This window comes from Aotus nancymaae, unplaced genomic scaffold, assembly GCF_030222135.1.
Source record: "Aotus nancymaae isolate 86718 unplaced genomic scaffold, 86718_ANA_hifiasm-v0.15.2.pri h1tg000014l, whole genome shotgun sequence".
NCBI classification, from domain to species: Eukaryota; Metazoa; Chordata; class Mammalia; order Primates; family Aotidae; genus Aotus; species Aotus nancymaae.
This window is the reverse complement of record NW_026988425.1, coordinates 104,079,103-104,098,308: the sequence shown is the minus strand read 5'-3', so window position 1 is coordinate 104,098,308 and position 19,206 is coordinate 104,079,103. Positions and strand designations below refer to the sequence as shown.

Here is a 19,206-nt window from a genome sequence, read left to right as displayed (position 1 = left end):
GTATATGGGGGCATTGGTTCCAGGATCCTCTCCAACCCTGCACATACACCAAAATATGTGCATACTTAAGTCCCACAATTGGCCCTGCTGAAACCACAGATACAAAAAGTTGGCCCTCTGTATATGTGGTTTTGCATCCCATGAATGCTGTATACTGTATTTTCAATCCTCGTTTGGTTGAAAAACATATGCACGTAAGTGGAGCTACACAATTAAAATCCGTGTTGTTCAAGTGTCAATTGTACTTAACAATATATCCTAAATAACTTCCCATGCAATGAATAAATAACTAGATCCTCATTTTAATGACAGCCTTGTGTTTCAACGTATGGCTCTACCATAACCCATTTAGTTACTTTTCTATATTCTGCACTTAGTTTGTTTCCAGCTTGTTATAATTTTAAACATGGATAGGAGAAACTTTTTTTTAATTGTTACTGTTTTTGAGACAGAATCTCATTCTTCTCCTCAAGTTGGTCTTGAACTCCTGGACTCTAGTGAACCTCCTGCTTTGGTCTCTCAAAATGCTGGGATTATAGGTGTGAGTCACTGCACTCAGTAGATAAACATTCCTGAACAACTGTCTATGTGTACTTCTGATTATTTTCTGAAGACAAATCTCTAGAAAAGCAATTGCAGTGTCAAGATGAATACAAAAAGAAAATGTTAAGACTTTTGAAGTATAGGGTCAAAATTTCTCCAGAAAGTTTAGTCAGAATTAAAGACTTTCCAGTGGGGTATGGGAGTTCTTGTTTTTTCATATCTTTTAGATGTACTATATTTTATAATTCTCTTTTATTTTTTTCAATTCAAAAACTCTGATATTTGTGTATCTTTACAAGAAAAATTCAAAATTTTCATGTGTATTGATTATTTGTAGTTCTGATTTTGTGAATTAACTACGGTCTTTGCTCATTTTTCTATCATTGTGGTATTTATTATTTTTTCATAATTGTTCTTTCAATATAAAGAAAACTACCTGATGGCTTTCATATAGGTTACAAGTTGTTTATCTAGTGTGTAATTTGCCTTTTAATTTTGTTTATATTTACTCCTTTATATAAATGTATTTTTTTTCAGCTCAAATCAACAGATCTTGTCCTTTATGCATTTTGAGTTTTATATCATTACAAGGAAGCTCTTACTGCCTATAGCCCTAAGATCTTATAATTGTTTGCCTATTTTTTCTCTTAGTAATTTCATGTGAGTTCATGTGGTTTGGCTCAAGACTAATTTTTGCCAAAAGATTAATGACAAAGAGAGGGTCAATAAAAGCTGCTAATAATCTCATATTATTAACAGAGTCCTCCTCAAGGTTAGAAAGATAATCTCCAACTATACTGAAAGTACAGTGAGAGCGACCGTGGGGGTCTATGTGCTTTATCCATGGTAGAGAAGGTATAGACCAGTTATTAAATGAATAAATAACAGTGAACAGTGGCATATCGCTGCCCAGAGACCCCAAGTTTCTTTTATAAAATATGGGCTTAAGAAAATCAAGCTAGGAATTTGTCAAAGATAAATCTATCATAAAATGTACATGTGGCACTAATAATTTTTATTCTGGAGAAAAAACATGAATATAGACCTTTACTCTGCATCTATTTAGGTGGAATAATACAAATTAAAAATATATTTAAGTGGAAACTTCCACATGTATCATTAAATGTGGTAGTTTAATTGAGAAAACAAAGTCAATTTTTTCTACGATATGTTTGATAACATCTTTTTCTGAATTTTGTCAAGAGGGAAAAAAAAAAGCTTCAGTTGGGTATGTGTATACTTCCCTAGAGAAACAGAATCAATATTTTATAGACACACACACACACACGTGCATACATGGGGATGCACATACATATGTATATGCACATGCACACACACACACACGTGTGTGTGTGTGTGTGTATATATATATATATATACCCACATGCAAAGGGATTTAGAATAAGGAATAGGCTCACACAGTTATGGAGGTAGGCAAGTCCAAAATCTGCCCAACCAGTGTCCCATTTGGAGTCTAAAGGATGGAAACTGCTGTAGAACCACGAAGAGCTGATGTCAGGCAGGAAGAGCTGATGCTCCAGTTCAAAGACTATTAGGTAGAAGAATTCCCTTTTAATCAGGGGAGGGTCAGCCTTTTGTTATTTTTAGCCTTTCAACTGATGGGATGAGGCCCACCCACATTAGGGAAGGCAATTTACTTTAGTCAGTCCACTGATTTAACTGTTAATCTCATACAAAAACACTCTCACAGAAATACTCAAAATGTTTGACCAAATATCTGGTGCCCCATTGCCCAGTCAAGTTGACATGTAAAATTAACCATCACTGTAAGGTTTAAACGAGAGGCAACAGAGGCCAGTTATTGAAATGAAGAAATTTAATCAGCTCCTGGGCGAGGTTCTGTGGTCTGGGAAAGGGGCCAGAGAAGTCGCACAGACTCCTCTCAGACATGGGGTTTTATAGGGAGTGGAGGCATTTGATTGGTTGTGGGAGAGCAGGATGTGGACGTGGCAAGCTGCTATTGGCAGGTAGGCAGGATTTCCGGCGAGCGGGCTGCCCAGGGGAAGTGGGACCTGGACAGGACAAAATGCGATTGGGCAGGTTCTAGTGGGGCTTCTTTTGAATTTTGGTAGGATTCTTCAATGGCTGGCTAGGTGCTGAGTGCAGAGCCTAGTGCCGAGTGCAGAAGTGGGCGTGGGATGATGACGTGGTTTTTAGGCACGGAGGGGGGTGGGTGTGTCCGAGCTCCTAGCGAGGGAGCGGGGTGTGGCCAAGCTCCCGGCTAGGCAACAGGCCTTACAATCACCATGTGTGTAATTTTGAAATATGATTATGCAGCCCAGATATGATCTATGATGCCTGTCCTTTGAGATTCAAATCAAATTCATTCAAATTCCATTCCATATGAAGTGAGTGCCTGACCTTTTCCCCGTATTTTCCAGGAATTCTGGGTGTGTGTGAGACTGAATTGTGTTCTTCCCAGTCACTTCTGACTTCATGCTCTGGCTTGAGTTTTCTTTTTTATGGATTTCTCATTGCCCCATGTGTGTTTTGTTTCTACATTATACAGTGTCAGCAAAGACACAGCTCAGCTCCTCTCCCTAATTTCCACATATACATGGACACAATACAAACACACACCAACACTTCGTCCAAAATATTTGTATATATGAGAGATTTAATGAAGATGTTGAGAATACAGGAGGATTTCCTGTACCAGAAAAGCAAACAATTTATATTAGACATTTTTTATCATAAATAGTTTGGCCATTTTGGCCCACTGAACCTACAAAAGTAAGGTGAATACACCTTTTCCATGGGGCTCAAGAACACAATATTAGAACCTTTGCTAATATTTCTTTTCTTTTTCTTTTGATTTTTGTTGTTGTTGTGATAGGGTCTTGCCTTGTTACCCAGGCTGAAGGGTAGGGGTGCAATCATGGTTTACTGTGGAGTCACCCTCCTGGGTCAAACAATCCTCCCACCTTACCCTCCTGGACTCAAACGATCTTCCCAGCCTCCAAAGTAGCTGGAGCCACAGGTGTGCACCACCATGCCCAGCTAATTCTTTTTATTTTTGTAGAGACAAGGTATCACAGTGTTGCCCAAGCTGGTAAACTCCTGGCCTCAAGCAATCCTCCAATCTCAGTCTTTCAAAGTCCTGGGATTACAGGCATAAGCCACCAAACCTGACCCAATATTTATTTATTATTTTTGAGATGGAGTCTTGCTCTGTTGCCCAGGCTGGAGTGCAGTGGTGTGATCTTGGCTCACTGCAACCTCCGCCTCCCAGTTTCAAGTGACTCTCCTGTCTCAGCCTCCTAAGTAGCTGGGACTACAGGCACGTGCCACCAAAGCCAGCTAATTCTTTTGTATTTTTAGTAGAGATGGGGTTTCAGCATATTGGCCAGGCTGGTCCTGAGCTCCTGACCTTGTGATCCACCTGCCTTGGCCTCCCAGAGTGCTGGGATTACAGGCATGAGCCACTGCATGGGGCCTCTGATATTTATTTTTAATGTAAAATATAAGTAAGAAATTAAGCTGAGAGAGATCCAAGATGGCTGACCACTAGCAGCTCGGGCACGTAGCTCCCAGTGAAAGTGCAGAGAACGAGAGGACACCACACTTTCAGACGAATATTTGTAGCTCACGGACCAGGAGATTCCCAGCGGAGGAGCTCCACGGGTCGCCAGAGCGACTCTTGTGGCCAGCGCGGCGGTTTTGCTGGCGCCTTAAAGCGGCAGTTCTTGGTGCAGAGTCCAGAGATTCCTGGGCAGAAAGGCACCATCAACCTTAACACCGCTGTCTTGGCCGGCGCAGTGGATTGCTCAGATTTCGGTGCTGGAAATCAAAAAGTTGGACGTCCGCTCAGAGACCTAGTTAGAAAGTCGGTAATTACAAAGACAACAGACGGATACATATATAATGAAGGGAAGAAACCAGCCTAAAAAGGCAGAGAATACTCAAAATCAGAATGCCTCTCCCTCTACAGGGGATCGCAATTCCTCATCAGTAATGGAACAAGGCTTAATGGAGAACGAGTGTGTTCCAATAACAGAAGCAGGTTTCAAAATGTGGGTGATGAGAAACTTCTGTGAATTAAAAGAACTTGTTCTAACCCAATGCAAAGAAACTAAGAACCTTAAAAAAAGGTTTGACGAAATGCTAACGAGAATGGACAATTTAGAGAGGAATATAAGTGAATTGATGGAGCTGAAAAACACAACACGAGAACTTCGCGAAGCATGCACAAGCTTAAACAGTCGAATTGATCAAGCAGAAGAAAGGATATCAGAAGTCGAGGACCAGCTCAGTGAAATGAAACGAGAAGACAAGATTGGAGAAAAAAGGATAAAAAGGAATGAGCAAAGTCTCCAGGAAATATGGGACTATGTGAAAAGACCTAATCTACGTTTGATAGGTGTACCTGAATGTGATGAAGAGAATGAATCCAAGTTGGAAAATACTCTTCAGGATATCATTCAGGAAAACTTTCCCAACTTAGCAAGGCAAGGTAATATTCAACTCCAGGTAATACAGAGAACACCACAAAGATATTCTTCAAGAAGACCAACCCCAAGGCACATAATTGCCAGATTTATTAGGGTTGAAATGAAGGAGAAAATACTAAGGGCAGCCAGAGAGAAAGGTCAGGTTACCCACAAAGGGAAATCTATCAGACTCACAGCAGATCTCTCAGCAGAAACCCTACAAGCCAGAAAAGAGTGGGGACCAATATTTAACATCCTTAAAGAAAAGAACTTTCAACCCAGAATTTCCTATCCAGCCAAACTAAGCTTTATGAGCGAAGGAAAAATTAAATCTTTTGTGAACAAACAAGTACTTAGAGAGTTCACCACCACCAGGCCTGCTTTACAAGAGCTTCTGAAAGAAGCACTATACATATAAAGGAACAACCAATATCAGCCTTTCCAAAAATATATTAAAAAGCAAAGAACATTAATACAATGAAAAATTTACATCAACTAATGGGCAAAACAGCCAGCTAGCATCAAACGCCAGTATTAAACTTATATATATTTCAATTGGATAAAAAGCCAAAACCCATCAGTATGCTGCATCCAGAACCATCTTACATGCAACAATACACAAAGACTCAAAGAGAAGGAGGAAGATTTACCAACCAGAGAGTAAAAATAAACAAATAAACAAAAAGCAGGAGATGCAATTCTCGCCTCTGATAAAGTAGACTTTAAAGCAACAAAGATCAAAAGAGGCAAAGAAGGACATTACATAATGGTAAAAGTATCAATGTAACAAGAATAGCTAACGATTCTATAGATCAACGAGATAGAAAATTAACAAGGATATTCAGGACTTGAACTCAGACCCGGAACAAGTAAACTTAATAAACATTTATAGAACTCTCCACTTCAAATACACAAAACATACATTACCACCTCACACCTATTCCAAAAGTGACTATATAATTGGAAGTAAATCACTCCTCAGTAATCGCATAGCATTTCATAGGTTTAAATGAAATATTGGTTGGCTGTTTGTTTGCTATCTTCTTCCCTTATTCCTTCCTGACTACATCATTAAGTATAATTATCAGTATACAAGAGGTTTTCAATACCCATTACTAAATTGCATTCTAGCCTGGGCAAGAAAGCAATACTCCCATTCTCTCTCCCTCTTTCTTTCCTTTTTCCTCCTCCCCATTCTCTCTCTCTCTTTCTCTTCCTTTTTCCTCCTCCCCATTCTCTCTCTCTCTTTCTCAAAAAAAAAAAAAAAGAAAAGAAAATCACACATACACACATCAAGATAAAGCTCTCAAAAAACAAAAATGAAAAGAAAATCCTAAAAGTAGTGGGGTGGGCATAGAGCATGGGGGAAACGTTATCTTCGAAGGCATAACAATAAGACGTTTTGTTGACATTTTAGTAGAAATGATGGAGCTAGAAGACAATTGAATATCTTTATAAAAGCTAGAACTCTACAGCTAGTGACAATAATCTTCTAAAATGAAGGTGAACTAAAAATCTTTTCAGAAGATCTAAATCACAGCAATAATTTAATAATTCTAGCTCCAGTGCAGTTAGGTGAAGAATGGCCCTCCACAGTGTCCACACCCTAATCTCTGGAACCTGTGAATACACTCTATTACATGGGAAAAGGGAACTTTTTTTTTTTGAGGAGTCTTGCTCTGTTGCCCAGGCTGGAGTGCGGTGGCATGGTCTTGGCTCATTGCGACCTCCACCTCCCGGGTTCAAGTGATTCTCTTGCCTAAAAAAAAAAAAAAAAAAGAAATTAAGCTTTACCAATATCGGATCAATAGGTATATTTACAAAATGTTAAAATATACATATATTTGAATAAAATGCTCAAAAATTCTTACTAACATGCAAAATAAAAAACACATTTGGTAATTACTGCTTTAACTACAGGCTTTTTTCTTCACCTTTTTTTCAAGCCCTCCTTTCTTTTCTTTCTCCAATACTTGTTTCCACCCTCTGTGGAAAAAATAATAATACTAATGAAAGTCAGATATGAATATCTTCAACTCTCATCCATTATAACTGAACTTTCTCCAGTGCTTATTCACAACTCTACCTTAGTTTTGCTTTTGGATTTCCAAAGATGCAGTTATTGTAGTTTTCCTCCTGTATTAAGCGGGGCGGGGTGCTTACTCAGCTCTGAGGAGATCTTTGGCCTTGCTAACCCCGAAGAATGGGGAAAGGGGCCCCAGAGGCACAGTGAGTTTGTCTTTGGAATAAATATCGTGGACCCAAAGAGTTTTACGGAAAGCGATTTATTAGGCAGAAGAGAGAGAGAAAGATACAGCTCCCACGCCGCCATGGGAGGGGATCCAGAAAAGTAATTCATATAGGGAGGGAGCTGCATGATTTTAACCCTTGAGTTATTCCCTCCCCATTAATGTTCTCGTCCAATGAGAGGAGTTCTTTCAAAATTCCTCTGGAGTGATTGATCTTTGACTCTGATACCAGATTGGCTACTTGCTCCACAACAGAGGCACCCAGAGCTTTTGGTGGGCTTTTTGGACAAAGGTGACCACCTGGATTTCTCTACCTAGCCCATGGGGAGAAACCAAAGAACTTCATGATCCCCAATGGAGGCCTGGCACCAGGAAACTCCTGCCTTTGAAACCATGCCCCTTGTGGACTCAGGAAGAGAAGTTTTTCTTTACCACAGTCCCTCACTCCCAACCCACAAAGTCTGGAGCAAAAGAACAATATGGTGGTTTACGCTTTCATTGTTAGGAATAATAATTGGAAGGAAGAATTATCCAGTGCTTAGTTTTAATTTTAAACAATAATATTCTCTCTCTCTCTCTCTCTCTCTCTCTTTCTCTCTCTCAACTACTGGGCATTGGAGCTGAAGTGTGTGTGGCTTCAGAATGTTTCCCTACTAAGATCACCGGGAAATTCCAGTGTCAGATGAGAAGTGGTTGTGAGGACCTTGAGCAGGGAATACATCCTATTGGGATGTAGGGGGAAGCACAGGGAGGGGTATCCAGCAGGACTGAGAATATAGGACAGAGACATTTTCTAATAGTAGTTCTGGTAGCTACTTCTGGCTCCTTTTCTCAATTTATTTGGCCGTGCCAACCTTTTTCTCAAAGACCATCAATGGTGTAAGGCAGCATTGCTCTGCTGGACGTAGTTTAAGAAGGGTAGCATACATGCAGCCCAGTACCTGACCTTAAATAGGTACTTAATAAATATAACTTACTTTCTTTTCCCTTCCAAAGCAAAGATAATCTGCCCACCAAAGATCCATGCCCTTCTTTACTATTGTTTTACAGAAAAACAGCTGCCACTTCTATATACAAAATTCCTACCTTAATATACAAAATTCCGATCATTTAACTTTTCCAAGGAAGATTTAACAATTCCATTGTTAAATCTCCAAAGATCCTAGTTTCTTGAAAGTGCTGTCTTTAGACACAACAGCATTCATTACATATTATACATTTACCATGTTTATTTCATACTAAATGTTAAGTACATTGAATACCTGACATATCCAGAGTGACAAGAGTGGGAAAGGCTTCTCAAATCTTTATATCTCAGAAACACGTGACAGGCTTGGTGATATTTGGAGAAGAAAAAGAAAAAATTTAGTACATCCATGCTTACTCTCTTTAAATATTTAAGACAGTCCTGTTAAAGACTTTTGGACGTCTTTCTGGAGGTCAAGAGAGAGTCAGAACTAGGCACTGTGGGATATTTTAACTAATATAAGAACCCTGTATTAGTCTGTTCTCACACTGCTATAAAGAATAGCCAGATACTGGGTAATTTATAAAGGAAGGAAGTTTAATTGACTCACAGTTCCACGTGGCTGGGGAGGCCTCAGGAAAGTTACAATCCTGGAGGAAAGGGAAGCAAACACCTTCTTCACAAGGCGGCAAAAGGGAGATGAGTTGCCAAGGGGGATGAGCCCCTTACAAAGCCTTCATATCTTGAGAGAACTCCCTTAAACCCTGTAGCAATTAGAGTTATTTGAAAATTGAATGAGCTACTTTGAGAACTGCCTAAGTTCCCTGTCGTTGGAAGCAAACAATCTCAATGAAACACAGGCTTTTTTCGAGGAAATCAGACAGTGTGGCCTTTAAAGCCTTTTCCTGCTCTACAACTACTTGATAAAGAGAGAGTGACCTCTCTTCATTTTCTTTCCGGGTCCTGCTCTTGTTTTCATCCTCTCTGAAACCTTCTTTCTTCTGCCTACCATCTCCTTTCTACATTTTGCGTATATGAACTATGGGGACTCAGGAAGGCATGGGAGAGCTTTAAGTCTTGCTCCTGTCCCAGTGTTGCCTTTCTCATCCTTTCCTTCATGCCAGTTTTATTCACTGCTATGGATAATTGATATTTCCCCAATCTAATAAAACATGCTAAGTATACACAGCTTCATGTCCCCTTTCTATCCCTTCCATCAACTCACCACTCCTAAACCACTCATATATATGTAATTTATGGAGTTACCAAGGCATGCACATATTTTTACCAACAGTAGCTTCCAAACCTTCAAATAAGAATAGTCATTTTAGGATAGAAATGAGTCATATCTGAGTAGAATATCTCACGTCTAACAAAGCCATGCTTCCCTTAATGGAGAAAGCATGATGGATATTTTGTGGTCCAAAGAATCTGTGCTAAAGGAAGAAATAAAACAGGGATGCTAGTGATGGATTGGTGTTTGGAAGACTTCCTCTTCTTTCTCTCCAGGCAAAACAGGATACAGATTCTGGGCTGCGGTTTATATACGTTTTTAATGTTCTCTGTAGGCAAGACAGTTAATGACTCTCTAACTCCCGGCCTAAGGATGGCACCACAGGAGCCCTGGGAACATAAGCCTTGCCTTGGCTAAAACAGCTTCCGCCTACTCATGGACACCTTTTGTAGAAAGTAATTTCTTTCCCAGATAGAATAATCATACTTTCTTTATAAAAATAAGTGAAATGATTGATAATTGGGAACCTTGGAAAGTATAACTTTTTAATTAAATGCTATTTTTAAATATCCATATTCCTAAAATTTCCCAAACTGAATCCTACAGTGCTCTAGGTAATTTGCAGCCAAATAATATTTGGAAATAATTTACATTCTGTTCATTCTTGGAGAGTCAAAAATGCATATTAATATACTAAGGACCTTGAGAAGTCCTAAAGAAAAATAACTTGTTAAAATATGTTTAAAATAATATTTCCTCAAAATAATTGGCCATGCCAACCTACTTTTAAAAAACTATCAATGATGTAAAACAATAATGCTCTACTGGACATAGTGTGAGAAGTGCTGCATTATAACAAATCAAAGAAAGTGTAGCATACGTGTAGCCACTTTCTGACCTTAAATGAGTTTCTAATAAATATTGCTTCCCCACCCCCATATGAGGCAAAGATAACTAGCTGCCCACCGAAGAGTCATGCTTCTTTTCTTTGCTGTAATTCTACAGGAAAACAGCTGCCCAGCTAGGACTGCATTCACAGCTTTCCTTGCATCTATGCAGGCCTACGCATAGAATTCTGGCTGGTAAAATATGGACAAAAACTAAACACACCACTTATGGACCTAGCCTTAAAAAAAAAAAAAAACTGATATCCTTTATACCTCCTGTAAGCCCATTGCTTAGCTATATTTTCTTGCTGAGGATAATGTCAAAAGCCCATGTTGAAAATAGCAAACCTTCTATCAGCTTCAATTTCCAGATTATTTGTGGAGCAGAGTCCTCTTATTGCTGAACTATCCACCCCCTCTACCCCACATATATAGCAATTGAACTTTATGTGATTAAATAAAAAGCAAAATTTTAAAAAAAATATCTTATCCCAAACTTATGTTTGTCATGCAAATTACTGAGGTTATCACTACTTACATAGGAAAGTTTTATCATTAGTAAATAGAAATATAAGGCCACAGATTTTTGATATGCATAGGGTCATTCATCCATTCATTTAACACCTGTTATTCATTCACTTAAACATTTATCAATGTTGCATGAAGTGCCAGGTTTAGGGATAAAAGATGAGTAAGACAGAGTCTCTATCTAAAAGTAGACAGATATTTACACAACCAAATTAACAAATTTCCCAGGAGGTTATATTAATAGAAAGAAGGAGAAAAACCACATGATTATTTTAGTAGATGTTTGTGTGCTTGACAAAATTCATCACTCATTCAAGCTAAAACATGTTCAGCAAACTAGGAATAGTAGGAAACTTCCTCAAATGGAGAAGGGACATCAATAAAACAGAACAAAACTACAGTTGATATTATGCTTAAATGTTGACACACTGATCAGATATAATGCAAAGTTGTTCCGTGTCATCATTTCTATAAAACATAGTTCTGATGTTTTATCTAATGAATTAAGGCAAGAAAAAGATACAAAATTCATCAAGATTAGAAAGGAAGATTTGAAACTATACCTATTTGCAGACCTAGTTGTACAAAATCCTAGAGAACCTTAAGAATGGCTAGAAATAGAACTAAAATTTAATTCCTCAAGGTCTCAGGATACAAGCTTAAAATCCAAAAAGTAAATTACAATCTTATGTACTAGCAGCAAACAATGGGAAAACCTGAATTTAAAAAAATTTATAGTGGGACCCAAAATTATAAAAATCTAGGAATAAATTTAACAAAAAAGTCTAATATATAAACAACAACAAAAAAATCACTGAGAGAACTAAAAGAACTAAATAAATGGGAAGACACATCATGTTCATGGATTGGAAGACTCAAATTGCAATTTTACCCAAATTGATTCATAGATTTACTGTAATCCAAATCATAATACCAGCAGACTATCTTTGTGGAAACAAACTGACTCAGTAACTCCTATGAACATTTAAAGGACCAAAATAATCAAAGTGATTTTTAAAAGGATAAACAAAGAAGACTTACCCTATCAGACTTACAGACTTACTATAAAGTACAATAAAAACTGTTTTAAACTGGTGAAAATGTTGACATAAAAATCAATAGAAAAGGTCTGAAAATAGATCTGCATACATAGAGTGAATTAATATTTGACAACTATGCCAAGGCAATTTGATGGAGAAATGAATATCTATTCAACAAATTGTGCTTGTTATCTTTATGGGAAACAGAATGAACATTGACCTTTACCTACTCTACACACAAAAATTAAATCGAAGTATACCATGGACCTAAAATGTAAAACCAAATACTATAAAACTTCTTGCTTAAAACATAGAGAAAAATCTCTTCAACCTTGGCATAGAGAAAATTTTTTTGGATTGAATCCAAAAATTAGGACTCATAAGTTTAAAAAAATGATCAATTGGGCTTCCTCACAATAAAAACACTTTGGCTCATCAAAAGATTAGAAAGAGCCAGGCACAGTAGCTCATGCCTGTAATTCAAGTGCTGTGGGAGGCCAAGGCAGGAGGACCTCTTGAGACCAGGAGTTTGAGACCAACTTAGGCAATATAGCAAAACCTATAAATCTCTATAAAAATACTTAGATAAACATTAGCTGAGCATGGTGGCACACGTCTGTAGTCCCAGCTGCTAGGAAGGCTGAGGCAGTAGAATCACTTGAACTCCAGGAGTTCAAAGTTGTAGTAAGCTATGATCACACCACTGCACTCCAGCCTGTGTGACAGAGGAAGACTATTAAAAAAAAAAAAAAGAAAAGGTGAAAAGACTGTGAGAAAATGTTTGCAACACATATATCAAACAAAGATTTGCATCTATATATCTAAATAACATTAGCAATCCAGTCCAATCCAATCCAAATAAGAAAACAGACCAGGCATGGTGACTCATGCCTATATTCCTATCACTTTGGGAGGCCAAGATGGGTGAATTACTTGAGCCCAGGAGTTCTAGACTAGCCTGGACTACATGGCAAAATCTAGTCTCTACCAAAAAAAAAAGAATATATATATATATATATGATATATACACATACACACATACATATGCACGTGCCAGGTATGATGGTGCATGCCTGTGGCCCCAGCTACTTGAAAGGCTGAGGTGGAAAGATCACCTGACCTGAGCTTGGGAGGCAGAGGTTGCAGTAAGCCAAGATTACACCACTTCCAGTCTGGGCATCAGAGTGAGACCCTGTCTCAAAAAAAAAAAAAAAAAAAAAAAAAAACTTGCACAAAATGGATCAAGAGATTTAAATAAACATGTCACAAAAGATGATATATGGATGGCCAATAAGCATCAATAAGCATATGAAGTGATGCTTAATTTCATTAGTCATCAATGAAATACAAGTACAGTGAGATGCCACCTCATGTCCCCTAGAATGGCTGACATTTTAAAAAGTGTGATGGTGTTAAGTGTTTACAAGGATGTAGAGCATCTAGAGCTCTCCAAAACTACTAGTGGTAGTTTCTTAAGAGTTAAATTTGTATCTGTTATATGACTCAGCACTTCCATTACTGGATATTTACCCAAGAGAAATAAAAACTTATATCCAGACAAATTTGTACACAAATATTGTTAGCAGCACTGTTTGTAATTAGCCCAAACTGAAAGCAACCCTAATGTCTATCAATAGTAAATAAGTAAAATGATTGTGCTTTTTCTATACAATGGACTATTACTCAACAATAAAAAGGAAATAACTATTGATATATATTACAAAATAGGTGAATCTCAAAATTGTGCTGAGTGAAAAAAGGCAGGCAGAAAAAAATACATACTTTATGACCCATTGAAATAAAATTCTAAAAACTACAGAATAATCTACAGTGACAGGAAGGAGGGAGTCATGGAAGCCTTACAAAAGGTCACAGGAAACATTTTGGGGTGATAAAAATGTTTGTTATCTTGATTCTGGTGATGGTTTTATGGACATATACATATGTCAAAGCTGATCAAGTTGTACAGTTTCATGTGCTTCAATTATGCCACAATAGAATTGAAGAAAATTTCAATGTAAAAAAATTTGGCTTGGCTCTTTTCTAACCTTCTTTGACCTCATGAATTTCAAACTCAATTTGGTAGGTGTTGTGAAAAATCTGTTGGAATTTGTACAAATCGAGACATCCCTGGGGCAAAATTGATTTCACCCCCCACAGACATGTTAACTAACATTCATTTTGTTGTGGTCCACCTGGGTGATAAAGTTAAGGATGACAATGACAATTTGAATTGAATACTTGAGCCAAATAATCTCCTACTGTATCTTTTCCCCAGCATATAGAATATATGAAGTGATCTTAGGAAGAGTTTTAACCATTTAAGGAAATTAAAACTTCAAATTACAAAATTTGCTAAAACAGGAATTTATACACAACACAAGTGACCTCAGGGAGTTAGTACATCGTCCCTGCTCCATTTCTCATGACAAGAGTCGGCATAGGGATTTTAAGAAGGGGTACTGTGACTATGTAGTTGGTAAGTCTATTGAGAGTGTCACCTGTACTCTGGAGGGTTGCTTCTTTCCAATGCTGTGGAACAATGGAACATTCTTACCATGAGTTCACCCAGAGCCTGAAAAAAGTCTATTAAAAAAATGCCAATGGGGCCAGGCACAATGGCTCACACTTGTAAGAGGCCAAGGCAGGTGGATCACTTGAAGCCAGGAGCTTGAGAACAGCCTGGCCAACATGGCAAAACCCTGTCTCTACTAAAAATACAAAAGTTAGCCAGGTGTGGTGGCACATGCCTATAATCCCAGCTACTCGGGAGGCTGAGGCATCAGAATCGCTTGAACCCAAGAGGCAGAAGTTGCAGTGAGCAGAGATCATGCTACTGCACTCCAGTCTGGGTGACAGAGTGAGACTGTCTAAAATAATAATAATAAGCCATGTGGTTCTTTGTTGTCCTATACCCACTTACTTGAGTTTTCTGCTTATTGTGTACTTTATGGGAAATTTCTGGTTTTCCTCTGTTTTACTCATCAAAATATTATTTTTAGAGTTAATTTAGAACTATCAGATGCCCAGAGAATCTATTTTCAGCTTTATTTCACAGAAGAGTCAAACGTTTCATATAGTTAAGTATAAATGAAATTAAATACCCAAAATGTAAGAGTCTAATTTGAAACACAGATTCTCTAAGTTATGAATTTGTTCCAAGGTTGGCAGAATATATGATCACGTCTCTGAGGTTTGCCATTTATACTCCAGCACATGCAGAGATGAATCAACGCCTTTTAAGGCTGATAACTAACAAAGTGCTTTAGGTTAGGACATTTTGAATGGGTTCAATTTTATGATGAATCTACTGGTCACAATACTAAGCTGGCAGTTCCATATACTGCATAACTTTCTGTCCTTCCCATGTGGAGATTCCAGGAACATTAGCCAGGGAAATAGGAATGTGGAATTTAGTGATATGGGTTACTATGTTACCGTAAATATTTGAAGTACTATGGTAATGAGAGCTACCATTTATTAAGCCATTAGCTAATATTAGGTGCTATGCTGAGCACATTATTAATGACATTTATAGAATGCTTATTTTGTACCAGACACAAAGCTAAATACTTTACATACATTTTCTCTGTAAATACTTATCATTATAAACATAATTAGCCTCATTTTACAAATGAAGAAACTGAGGCAAAAACCAGAGTAAATTTTTAATGACATATGTCTGAATCTGGAGGAATTAATTATTCAGCGTGTCAAGCCACTTGTTTTCTCATTGGCTGTCCTCGAAGTTTGCCTTTTTATTCCTGAAAGATGAACCGACTTCCCCACCGCTCCTTGGCCCTGATAGCCTTTGTCTTTCAGGCTAAAGAATCCTTGAAGTACAAAGAATAGTACTTGAAATCTAAAAAGTGCCATGAAAATAGATATGACTTAGGTCTTTAAGCTTTAAATAGAATTAGTCCAAATTTCATCACAAAGTTGTTATTTTTCCAAAGATCCTGGAAGTGAGGATGTATTATTTATTTATTATAGCATAACAAATTATCCCAAAGTGTGAAGGCTTAAAGCAATAATTATTGATCATTTCCCACAGGTTTTTTTTTTTTGAGTCAGAAATTCAGTTAGAATACAGTAGTGATGGCCTGCCTGTGCTGCCTGATATATGGGCTCTCAGCTGCAAAACTCCAAGACTGGGAACTGGAATCATCAGAAGGCTTGCTTTCCCACATTTTTAGTGGTTAATGCTGGTTGGGTGCCCAGCTGAGGCTGCTGGTCAGAATACAAACGTGGCCTTTCCATGTTGCATGGACTTCCTCACATAGGGGTGGTACTGTTCCAAGAGCAGGTATCATGAGAGGAGGCAAGAAAGAGCCAGACAGAAGCCATATTGCCTTTTTGACCAAGCCTCAGAAACCATGCAGCCTCACTTATATCCCATTCTATATGTCGAGGCTCTTATAAAGATCTACAAGGTTCTGGGCCCTATCAGAAGTGGAGGGTGGGAGTAGGAAGGGGATCAGGAAAAATAACTAATGAGTACTAGGCTTAATACCTGGGTGGCAAAATAATCCATATCACAAACCCCTTTGACAAATGTTTACCTATATAACAAACTACACATGTACTCCTGAACTTAAAAAAATATTTTTTAAGAAAAGATGTTATTTGTTAAAAACAAAATCTATATGACAAACCCCTATGACACAAGTTTACCTATATTACAAACCTGCACATATACCCTTGAACTTAAAATAAAACTTATACCCTTGAACTTAAAATAAAAGTAAAAAAAAAAAAAAAAGGGAGAGGTCTGTGGGAAGGAACATAGACTCCATTTCTTGATGGAAATGTGTCAACTTCAAGTTGGAAAAAGAGCATATGTGATAGGGGTTACATATTGACATGGCCTTCTTTGCAATGTAAAAATTGCTACAGAAAGCAAAAGTAAGGATTTAAAAGATTTGCAAGTCATCTATGACGATTAGCTCTTGATTTTTCTGTTCGTTTCGTTAGTGAATTGTCTAACTGTGCTTCATGTTATTTCCCTATTCTCTACCGCTCAAAACAAGATTTGAAATCCAGCCTCCTCTGTGATTTATGTACACAATGAAATACATTTCCCACCAGACATATACTAGCAAATAAAAATACTCCTTCAAGTCAGTTACACTGACTTGACTGACGTTTGCAGCAATGGGTGGGATTTATACTGTAGCCAAATAACTTAGAATATTGGAAACCCCTAATTTAAAAAACTACAACTCTTTCCTATGTTCCAGAGCTTTCCTCTCTCCCTATTTCCCTCTATTTTCTTATCTGCCTCTTCCTCACCTTAAATATCTTTAATTTTCTTATGCAAAATAATTCACTTTAGCTCTATTAAATCTCCATATGCCATACTCAGTGCATAGACTCTTTTTAAATCCAAAGCCCCACTAATATATTCTGCTAAACCAAAGGCCATCTAAATCTGAGTGTCACCCTTTCTTCCTACTCCTCATTTCTTTCTGCAAGGGAAAGGAACAGTGAAGAGATGTATTCTTCCAATTATAAATTATGCCCATTCCCAACCCTGTGTTCTCCACGGGAAGGCAGAAGTTGCTCTGTTCTGTTGTGGTTTTAAATGACATTTCCCCCCTCTGCATTGCACTAGCGTGCATTGGATCACAGCCAGCACTATCCACCTAAGTTTTCCATCTCTGATTTCCAAAACATTCAGGGAAAGCCTTAGCCTCAGACATTAAGAATATGCCTAAGAACAGAACTTCTGAGGCAAAAAAAAAAATCACCATTTAATCAAGAGAAAGCTCTCAAATACCCATTTAATAGGTCAGCCATGCATCTGTCCTCTCTACTACTGTACAATTCAGGGTCTGATTGAGTTGCCTTTCCAAAGTCTATTATTAAGTCCTATAAACTTTTAGAAATGGATTGACCCAGGAGAAGCCTTTATAGAAACATCTAAATATGAAAGATATACTCTCTGAATAGTCTCTAGCCAGATTCAGGAAGAATATTTCTTCTCCCGGGGAAGCTATAATACTAATTCTTGCTTGTTTCTCCACAGTCATGTCCTCACTACTGCCCTTACCCCTTCTTGAAAGACTCTCCCTTCTTGGAGAGTCTTCCCTAAGCCTCTCTTCCTGGTTCTCACAGCCCCAGTGAATGGCAGTGCACATGTGATGCCACATACCTGTCTATGGCTAAATGGATCTTGGGGATGCCAGGCTCAAACTAATCCAATTAGATTGTTTTCCCGGGACAATGAGCTAGGACTAAGACAGTAGCTAAAATAGTCTGAGCAGAGCAGAGCAAACCTCCTGGCAGAGACAGAAGCACAAAGCAGGTGCTGAGCTGTGTGACAGGATGCAAACTGGCAGCAAGAGCTGGGGAAAGAAGTGAAGTTCTAGAAAGCCATGTAGTTTCTGCTTCCAAGCCCTTAGGAGGTCTGGATGCACCTCTTGCTTTCTGGCTTGCTGAGATAGCCCAACAACAGCAATAAGCATATCTTACTGCATCAGCTAGTTGGCAGCCAAGTGAATAGAAATTATTCTACATGGAATGGGAGAAAGAAAAATAGGAAGATATTTTATTACAGTTCATTACAGTTAATTTATTTATGTACTGTTTTGGGGTATATATGTTTTAAGTGGTGAAGAATAAAATATCAAGGAGTTTCAATAAAGCAAGATTGCAATGTGAAGATTGCTACAAGATGTTCTTCTGTGATATTCCAGGACCATTAAAAGAATGAAACATACTTTAGTACTGAGTGAAATGTCATAGTGAACTTCTTATTCTTGGTAACCAAAGAACTTGCTTAAGAAATCATATGCTGTTGAAGTATCTCTGAAGATATTTTACATTTAGTAACCTCTGTATAGGGAATTTTATTTGAGGGGGCTTCATAGCAGAACTTTACAAGATGTTTAAGAATATGCTATTTGTCAACTTTCTGAAGAAATCTCTGTCTGCTCTTTAGGGCATCACAGCCAGACAAACAAACAAAAACAAACTTGTAAAGCAATATTGAAAAATATGTGCTCATTTCAAGAAATGGGGTGAAATACATTAGTAAATTAAGAAATGTAATGGAATATGAGTAAAGTCTAATCACAATTAAATAAGGAGTTTGATTGACTCCATATAAAGCTTCATATGTAATTCTTTATGTAAGGAATTCATACTACTGTCTGACAATTGGCCATGAAATATACAAAAAACATGTGATTTAGAAGACAGGAAGTAGGCCCCACACTAACTGTTAAGAACACTACTTAAACCCAGTGAGCCTCTGTTTCCTCATCGTAATGAGGATGACGACATTATTTACCTCAACGGGATGT

At 37.8% G+C, this 19,206-nt stretch overlaps 1 protein-coding gene across 1 annotated transcript in view; it reads left to right on the top strand.

Moving 5' to 3' along the window:
- The window catches only part of NREP (neuronal regeneration related protein), a 259,905-nt gene that overhangs the window by 192,260 nt on the left and 48,439 nt on the right, over positions 1-19,206 (top strand). The window lies entirely within an intron of this gene.